The sequence below is a fragment of the Carlito syrichta genome, unplaced genomic scaffold (assembly GCF_000164805.1).
Source record: "Carlito syrichta isolate Samal-C Ts95f unplaced genomic scaffold, Tarsius_syrichta-2.0.1 Scaffold316463, whole genome shotgun sequence".
Classification (NCBI taxonomy): Eukaryota; Metazoa; Chordata; class Mammalia; order Primates; family Tarsiidae; genus Carlito; species Carlito syrichta.
Window position 1 is genome coordinate 400,934 of NW_007260559.1, and position 9,603 is coordinate 410,536.

The following is a 9,603-nucleotide window of genomic DNA, read 5'->3' on the forward strand; positions in this document are numbered from 1 at the left end:
AACATTCTAAGCATTTAAAATACTGTTGCTTTAATTGATCAAGCCTATCGTGCCATATTAAAATTAAAAGTCAAAGCAGTCCTCACAGTCTTAGAGATAAATAAATGTCTTCAAAATGAGGTGCTTTTTATCTGTGAATAAATAGAAATCACACTAAGTTTTAATTTCTTTATTGATTTTAGTGGATAACAGGAATTACTCTGTAGTGGCTTTGTTTGTTTTCTAATTAAATTTCTTTGAGTATTTTGCAATAATTGTAATGCTGGCAATAAGCGTTTACAATAATTTGATTTTTGACTACATTTTGATTTCTCTTTCATTTTGTTGTAGAAATAGTAGATATTTTAAAGGGGTTTGATCTGTTTTAAGAAGGATTAATATTTTATATTGTGCTCATTTAATTTGTATTTGAGACTCTCTAATTTTAAATAAAAGGTTTGTGTATTAGTCTGCTTCATCTGTTCTTTTGGGATTAGTAGTAATGGTTATTATTCATTGTGCTCATAATTAATCGGTACATTTCAGAACAAACTGCAAATAGAACTCTACTATGCAAGATCCAGAGTACTGTCATTATATAAGTGAATTCACATTAAAACAGCACATTAAAACAGTCTTAACCTTATAAAAATGGATATGAAGTAAAAAGAATGTTTTATTCAGTATAGATTTCATTACCTCCAGGCTACTCACTGGAATTCTCTAGGTGGAGAAGAGCAGATACTATCCCTCAAAGAGTCCAAGTGACACTGTCAGGTGCCAATAAAGATAGTGGGTGCTGAAAGTGTCAGGCGGTAAGTGGAGTAGGAACCCTCTCATTTGACACAATTGGGACCTGTAGTTGGCTGGTGAGTCAAAAAAATTGGAGTAGAAAATCATTAAAAAATGAGATATATGTGCCATAAACTTTAAAGCATCTTTATTGAGATAAAATGGACACACTGGAAAGTGTACATATTTAAAATGGACAATTTGATAACTTTTGACACATATATGTGCCCATAAAACCATCACAACAGTCACGACAATAAACATATCTATTATCCCAAAGAGATTCTTCATCCCCTCCATTGTTTTATTATACTCAGCATAATTATTTTGAGATTATTTCTGATTCCTTTTTATTGGTGAGCAGTATTCCACTGTACGTATTTGCCATAATTTGTTTATCCATGCGTCTTCTGGTAGACACTTGGGTTACTTCTAGTTTTTGGCTATTAGAACTGAAGCTGCTATGAACAGTTCTGGATAAGTCTTTGTACAGACATATATTTTCATTAGTCTTGAATAAATTCCTAGGAGTGGAATGACCTGATCATTAAGTTAAGTGTATGTCTAACTTTTTAAGACTCTGCCAAGCCAGGCCGGGCTCAGTGGCTCACACCTATAATCCCAGCACTCTGGGAGGCTGAGGTGAAAGGATTGCCTGAGCTCAGGGGTTCAAGACCAGCCTGGGCAACTTGGTGAGACCTCATCTCTATAATAAATCAAAAGATTAGCTGGGTGTGGTGGCGCATGCCTATAGTTCCAGCTACTTGGAAGGCTGAGGTGGAAGGAGCGCCTGAGCCCAGCAGGTGGACTCTGGGGTGGCTGTGAGAGCCACTGTACTCTAACCTGTTGCACTGCAACAGAGTGAGACTCCAACTAAAAAAAAAAATAAAAACTGCCCAGTCAGTAGTGGTTGTATCACTTTACATTCTCACTAGTATAGGATGGTTCCAGTTTTTTGCATCCTCACTGACATTTGGTATGGTTAGTCTTTCAAATTTTGACCATTCAGTATCTCTGTTGCTGTTGTTGCTACTGCATTCTCCTCTTCCTCTTCCTTTCCATCCCAGCCCCAGCCCCAGGCTGGTCTTGAACTCCTGGCATCAAGTGATCCTTCCACTTTGGCTTCCCAAATTGCTGGGATTATAGGCATGAGCCACTGTGCCTGGCCTCAATGTGGTTGTAATTTATACTTCCCTAATGATTAATGCTGCTGAATCTTTTAATTTGTTTATTTGCCATCTGTATATGTTCTATATCTTCTTTGGTTAAGTGTCCTTAAGTTCAGTGAAGTATTCAAAAAATTTGCCAATATAAAAGACTGTTTGACTCTTTGAGTTGTAAGAGTCCTTTATATAACCTAAATCCATATCTTTGGATGAATATCAAATATTTTATCCCAGTCTGTGAGTTGCCTTTTAATAATCATAATCATACTTTTCTTTTCTTTTTTTTTGGAGTAGGAGTCTTACTCTGTCTCCCATCCTGGAGTGCAATGGCACGCTCATGGCCACCCCATTGTTGACCTGCTGGGCTCAGGCGATCCTTCCACCTCAGCTTTCCAAGTAGCCAGAACTACAGGCATGCGCTACCATGGTAAGCTAATTTTTGATGTATTGTAGAGACGAGGTCTCGCCAAGTTGCCCGGGCTGATCTCAAACCCATGGGCTCAGGCAATCCACTCGCCTCAGCCTCCCAAAGTGCTGGGATTATAGTCTGAACCAACAAGCCCAGCTATAATTATGCTTTTCGAAGAGAAAAAGGTTATAATTTTGAAATCTGATGTATTGACTTTTTAAAAGTTTGTGCTTTTTGTGTTGTATTTAAGAAATTTTTGCTATAATCAAGGCCATAAAGATATGCTAAGTTTTCTTTTAGAAGTTTTATCAATTCAGTTCTTACATTAAAGAAGATGATTCATTTCATGTTAAATTTTTCTATATGGGATATAATAAAGTTTGAGGTTTATTTTTTATATATGATTATTGATCATCCCCATGTCCAGCACCATTTGTTGAAAAGATTATTCTTTCCGCATTTAACTGCCTTGGCACCTCTGCAAAAATCAGTTGACCATGTACGTATGAGTCCATTTCTGGATTCTCTTCTGTTTTGTTAGTTCTGATTTATCAGTTTGTATCTCAGTACTTCACTGTCTTCATTACTATAACTTTATACTAAGTCTTGAAATCAGGTAGTGTTTAAATCCTTTGTTCTTCTTAAATGTTGTTTTGAGTATAGATGTTTTGTAGTTCTGTGTATAAACTTCACCTATAATCCACCATTCAATTTTTAGTTTCTTTAAAATGGAGAATTTAAGTTGGGCATGGTGGTTCGTGCCTTTAATCCCAGCACTTTGGGAGGTGAGGGCGAGAGGATTGTCTGAGGCCAGGGGTTCGAGACCAGCCTGGGCAATTTGGCGAGACCTCATCTCTACAGTAAAACAAAAAAAAATTAGCAGGGTGTGATGGAGTGCGCCTGTGGTTCCAGCTATTTGGAAGGCTGAGATGGAAGGCTCACCTGAGCCTAGCAGTTTGAGGCTGTGGTGGCCATGAGCATGCCACTGTACGCCAGCCTGGGCAACAGAGTGAGACTCTGAGCCAAAAAAAACCCAAAACAAAAAACAAAAAATGGAGAACTTAAAAACATAAAGCCACCTAAATGCAGAATACTTTTAGATTTTTATAATTTCTCCGTGTGATCTTGGATAATTTTCTTGCCTTAATGCAATAGCAGTTTTCTTTTGTTTTTTTCTTCTAAGTAACTCACTTTTGAGTCTTTCCAAAGCACTCGACTTTGTTTCCTTTGAATATTTTATGATTTGACACTTTATTTCAAAAGTTCATGTATCCTAGGTAATGAGATTATATAATTATAATAACATAGCTGGAATAAAATGGTTTAGGAACAAATATAACTCATTGATGGGAATGGAAGTTCATACTCTGGAGAGGGAGTTAAAAGTAACTCAAGAGGAAAACAAATCTATTCTTATGCTTTCTCATCTATCTTCAAAGGAAAATAAAACCTTTCTGTGCCTTAAACAATACTCTTCCAAATTTGGACAATCTAAAATACAGGACTGAGAGGGTATGTCTTTTTAAAATGTGTCTGAATTGAAGCTGACTCTCAATTTGGTGATGATGTGAATGTTGGTGCTTCATCGGATAGCATCTGAATTAGCAAGAGTAATGGTTCTCAAACTTTCTGGTAATCAAAAGCTTCGGAGTACATTGTCTGGTTCTATTATGTGACATTCTGGGATAGGCAACAGTATAGGGAGGGAAAACAGATTAGTAGCTGCCAGGGATTGACTATAAAGGGACTGAATGTGGGAATTTTTAGGGTGATGAAACTATTCTGTATGGTACTAGGATTGTAGATGCACGAGTCTATACATATTTGTCAAAAACCATGGAACAGTACATCACAAAGACTGAACTTTATGCAAGTTAAAAAAAATCTCAACTAAGACATCGGGGATCTCAGAATGGAATGAGAACTATGAGAAATGGAACCAACTATACAAATATATGACATAACCTGACTGAAGGGGGTGAGGAGAAAGAGGGATAATATGACCTAAGTAACATTGGAAACCTGCTTTGACTATACAATGTAAGGCTGCTAAGGACAAAAAGAACTGTATTAGGACACTGTACTCTGGTTGATAAATGTGGTTCTTACAGGGGTACAGGTTTCCATTCTGTAACAGCATTTATACTAGGGTTGAACAACTAAGTAAATATATTATAGATGATAGCCAGGTATCTTGCTGTTAGAGAAAGAAGTTACAAATCAGCAAAGGGAAAATGCTAGAATAAAGGCTGTGGGGTTGGATTGGAGTTGGAGACACCAATATTCACTCAAGTTTATACTGATAGTTATGGAAATAAATATAGATATGTGTTTATACATGGGTTAGTATACACACATACATTTCTGTACTTTGAGAGGGCCTAGAAAGAATGACACTCCACTAGCAACACATACATATCTAGACCATCTGGTATGTTGGTCTCTAGCACTCTTCAATAAAAGGAAACAGGGTCCTCTGGAGAAGTGGTTGATTCCAGGGGTTGTGCAGGGTAAAAACAAAATGAGCAGAGAACATCCTATAGTGTCTGAAAGTACGGGAGTGATAAATGGAAGATGAGGCATATCTAAAAGACAAAGGAGCCAACCTGAAAGGGCTCCCAATGGCCCAAGCTGGAACAATTTGAGCAAACGAAATTACAATAGTTAGATTATAAACGAAGGAATATAAAATAAATATCCATGAGTGCACCCTGATGTAAATAAACTATTGAATAAGTAAGTGGAGGAGAAGGGATAACTCTTTTTTTATTCTCCTCAGTGTGGGCACAGAAAGACAACTTTTTTTTTTTTTTTACATAAGATTTCCAAATAAATGCAGACGGGATGAGGGAAATAGAAAAATCACCATTATAAAACCACAATAATAATTGCTACAGCAGAGATCCACCGATGAATGCTAAAATTAGTGGGCAAAACTTTAAAAGGAGAGAATAGAGTATTTGCATAGCTTCAAAGCATCTTCCCCTAGGTATATATTGACTATTATGGTGGTTTTAACATATACCCATATGTTCTTTGATACTCTTCCCTTCAGAAGGTAAAGCTTAATTTCCCTTTCCTGAGTGTGAGCTGGACTTAGTGACTGGCTTCTAACAAATGGAGTATGGAAAGGGATCAAGTTTAACATCACCAGTGATAAATCATGCTACTATCATATGGTCCTGGATCTGATTCGATGAGTACACTTCACTCCGGTATTCTTCCCCTATATACAAAACCTGGTCTAATCATGAGTAAATGCCAGATAAATCCAACTTGAGGGACAGTCTACAAAATGCCTGATCAATATTCTTCAAAAGTTTCAAGGTCATGAAAAACAAGCAGAGACTGAAAAGTGTCACAAATGGGAAAAGACTAAGGAGACGAGATTACTAAATGCAACATGGTATTCAGGATGGATTCTGGATTAGAAAAGGAACATTAATGGAACAATTGATGAAATCCAAATAGTCTATAATCCAAAATTTATAGTTCAGTTAATAGCTTCATATTCATGTTAGTTTCTTAGTTTTCTTAGTTGTACCATTGATATATAACATGTTCACATTAAGGGAGTTGGGTGATGGCTATGCAGGAACTTTCTATATACAGGAACTTTTTGTAACTCCTCTGTACATTTAAAATTAATGGAATAAAGCCGGGCTCGGTGGCTCAGCCTGTAATCCCGCGCCTTTGGGAGGCTGAGGTGAGTGGATTGCCTGAGCCCGCGGGTTCGAGACCCGCCTGGGCAGTGAGACCTCATCTCTACAATAAATCAAAAAATCAGCCAGGCGTGGTAGCGCGCGCCTGTAATTCCGGCTACTCGGAAGGCTGAGGCGGAAGGATCGCTGGAGCCCAGCAGGTCGAGGCTGCGGTGGCCGGGAGCGGCCACTGCACTCCAGTCTGGGTGACAGAGTGAGACTCCAACTCAAAAAAAAAAAAAAAAATTAATGGAATAATTTCAAAATAAAACTTAAAAATATCTGGAGAGCTTTACACAATGTGGATTTCAGGTATTCCTGCCCTTGGGACTCTTATCAGTTTGTTGGAGGTGGGGCCCAGGATGCCTATTTCAACAAGCTACTGATGTCATTCTGATTATCAGTGGAATTGAATTTGAGGATTACTGAGTTGGAGAAATCAAGACTGGAGGAAAAAAGTGATCTCATTTTTCCCTAAATCATACATGTAGGAATAGCTATCATTAATTAATTTGAAAAAGGAAAATGTACCCACTAATTCAAAGGCATGGACCAAGGCAGTAGTGGCACCAAATACCTCTTTCCCCTTTAGTCTTCCACCCTTGGCAACATCCTCTAAGGGTCTATGGTGTTTTTAGAACTAGGTGGTTGGTATCTAATGTGACAATGGTCACTCAATTTTGAGTAAGTTATCGGTCCTTGGGACCCAGATTTTGGTCACTTGTACAAAGGGAAGAAGCAAAGGAACTGACTTGGGCTCAGAAGTGCTTGTGCCCCAAGCTTCTGCCATCAGAGACAGGTTTAATTTGCTTTTGCTTATTTACCCTTAAGTCCTATGCTTTGTTTTGTTTACATAAATAAAGTTCAGTATTTATAAATGCTAGCATCTAGCTGAGTGCAGTGGCTAACGCCTGTAATCCCAGTACTTTGGGAGATGGAGATGAGAGGATTGCCTGAGTTCAGGGGTTCGAGACCAGCCTGAGCAACATGGCGAGACCTTGTCTCTACAAAAACAAAACAAAACAAAAAAACTAGCCAGGCATGGTGGCACATGTCTGTTGTTCCAGCTACTTGCAAGGCTGAGGCAGAAGGATCGCCTGAGCCCAGAAGGTTGAGGCTACGGTGGCCATGAGCATGCCACGGCACTCCAGCCTGGGCGACAGAGTGAGACTTCAACTCAAAAATAAATAAATAAATGCTAGCATCTAAACCAATTTTTTTTTTGAGTTGGAGTCTCACTTTGTCACCCAGGCTGGGGTGCAGTGGCACGCCACTACAGCCTTGACCTGGAGGGCTCAGATGATCCTTCTGCCTCAGCCTTCCAAGTAGCTGGAACTACAGTACAGGTCACCATGCCTGGCTAATTTTTTAATTTATTGTAGAGATGAGGTCTCTCCAAGTTGCCCAAGCTGGTCTTGAACCCATGGGCTCAGGCAGTCCTCTCACCTCAGCCTCCTGAAGTGCTGGTTTATAGGTATGAGCCACTATGCCTGGCCATTCTAAGCCATTTTTGCAGACACGTCACAAATGACCATCTCCTTTGGTTTTGTATCATCGCCTGCAGTTTATGTTCTCTTTCTTGCTCTCAGTGACATTATCATAAATGGAATGTTCAGCAATTCCTTATGCTATGTCATAGCCTAAGACAGAATTCAGGAGTGTTGGGATACGGGGTGAGGTACTTTTCATTTGTCATTTCACTTATTCCTAAGTGCAAGTGGCATTGTCCCTAATTTTCAGTACAGGAAATGAGCTCAGAGAAGTTAAGTAATTTGCCTAGGATGGCACTACTAGTAAGGAGCAAAGCTGTGGTCTAGCCCCGGGTAGGCTAGGATTCAAAGTGTATACTCGTGTGATAGTATTTTGCATTGGAGGTGCTGAGCAGGGAGTTTGGTGATTTTGCAGTGAGACCTCTTTTAAGAATCTGGCTGTGATTGATGGGCTTCTCTGGTCTGGACTGCTGTTGTTTATGGCTATGACTGTAAAATATAGGTAAGATCTCTCAAATGCCTCAGCATTATGAGTGCTTGGGGAGGAGGGCAATGGGGTTAATGAGTTCCCAAACCGTGACTTAGAGGCCATCATGCCCTTTCTTTCTAAGTATTTGGCAACTAGTGAGACGGCCTAGCTGTGAAGTGTGAGGTGGCTGGGGGTCCAGCTACTGAGAGATAAAGCTTAAGTGGAGCAGAAGTCTAGTGTGTGGGACTCTTCTTCATCAGTCAGAGGCATGGAAGCTATCTTTTTTTTTTTTTTTTTGAGTTGGAGTCTCACTCTGTCCGCCAGACTGGAGTGCAGTGGCCGCTCCCGACCACCGCAGCCCCGACCCGGTGGGCTCCAGCGATCCTTCCACCTCAGCCTTCCAAGTAGCTGCAACTACAGGCGCGCGGCACTAGCCCGGCTAATTTTTTGATTTATTGTAGAGATGAGGTCTCACCAAGTTGCCCAGGCGGGTCTCGAACAGACCTTGCGGGCTCAGGCAATCCACTCACCTCAGCCTCCCAAGGCGCAGGATTACAGGCTGAGCCACCGAGCCCGGCTGGAAGCTATCTTTTACAAACACAAAAGGCCCTGGAGTGCTGCGTGTCCTTGAGAAAGAAGAAGCACGAAATGGTTATTCCAGAAGAGACTGCCCTTTGGCACTATTTCCCTTATTCCATTCTGGGTCTGGCTGCCCCTGCATGTAGGCCTGCCAGGAAGACACCTTAACGAGCACACAGAGTCCCTTGTGGTCAATAAATATTAAAATAACGTCAATTGTAATTTACGTTAATTATTCGTCTCCAACGTTGGGGTAATAGTCTGGGAGAAGGTCCACGTTTTGGGCCTGTGTTAACCCCCTGTGCCCCAAGCACTGAGAAACACAGAGCAGCCAGTGATCCGGCTTTTTGGGCAAGTGCTGTCTTCTAAGGACTCCTCTCAGTTTCTGAATTTCACATAATTGCGACCGACGTTTTACCAGTTAGAGGAATGTCCAAAATAGGGTCAACCAGAAATGGGGGGAGGGGGTAACTGGCATTTTTTAGCCAGAAGACCCAAGCCGTATACAGTGAGAGTAAAAGGGACGGCTGTTTCAAACAGAAGAGGGTGACTGATTTCAAAGCAGGGAGAGATTCCAAGACCTGGTACCTCCGTGCTCGTGCATGGCAAGGAAATCGCATTTCTCCGGTTCAGGGAACAACAATCCCGCCGCCGCCCAGGGAAGCCCGCCCAGGCGGAGCCAACTCCGATTCGTGGTCACTTTCGCGGCCAAGAGAAAACCTTGAGGCCGATGCTCCCAGGGGGACTCTGATGTCCAATGGTCAAGAGGAATTGGGTCGCGCGAGCAGGGACAGACTTGGGCGGGAGGGCGAGAGCCGCAGCGCCGCGTCGCGCGCCGCAGCCCCGGCCGCGCCGAGAGAGGAATGCCAAGTTCGCGTCCCAGACCGCAGGCCCCGCGGGGCGCGCGCCGCTGTCAATCAACGTCCTCGGCCCGCCCCCGCCGGAGCTCCACCAATCGCAGCCAGGGGTCGGGGGTGAGGCGACGTCGCCCGGTGAGGAAGCAGGGGGCGACCGGCCT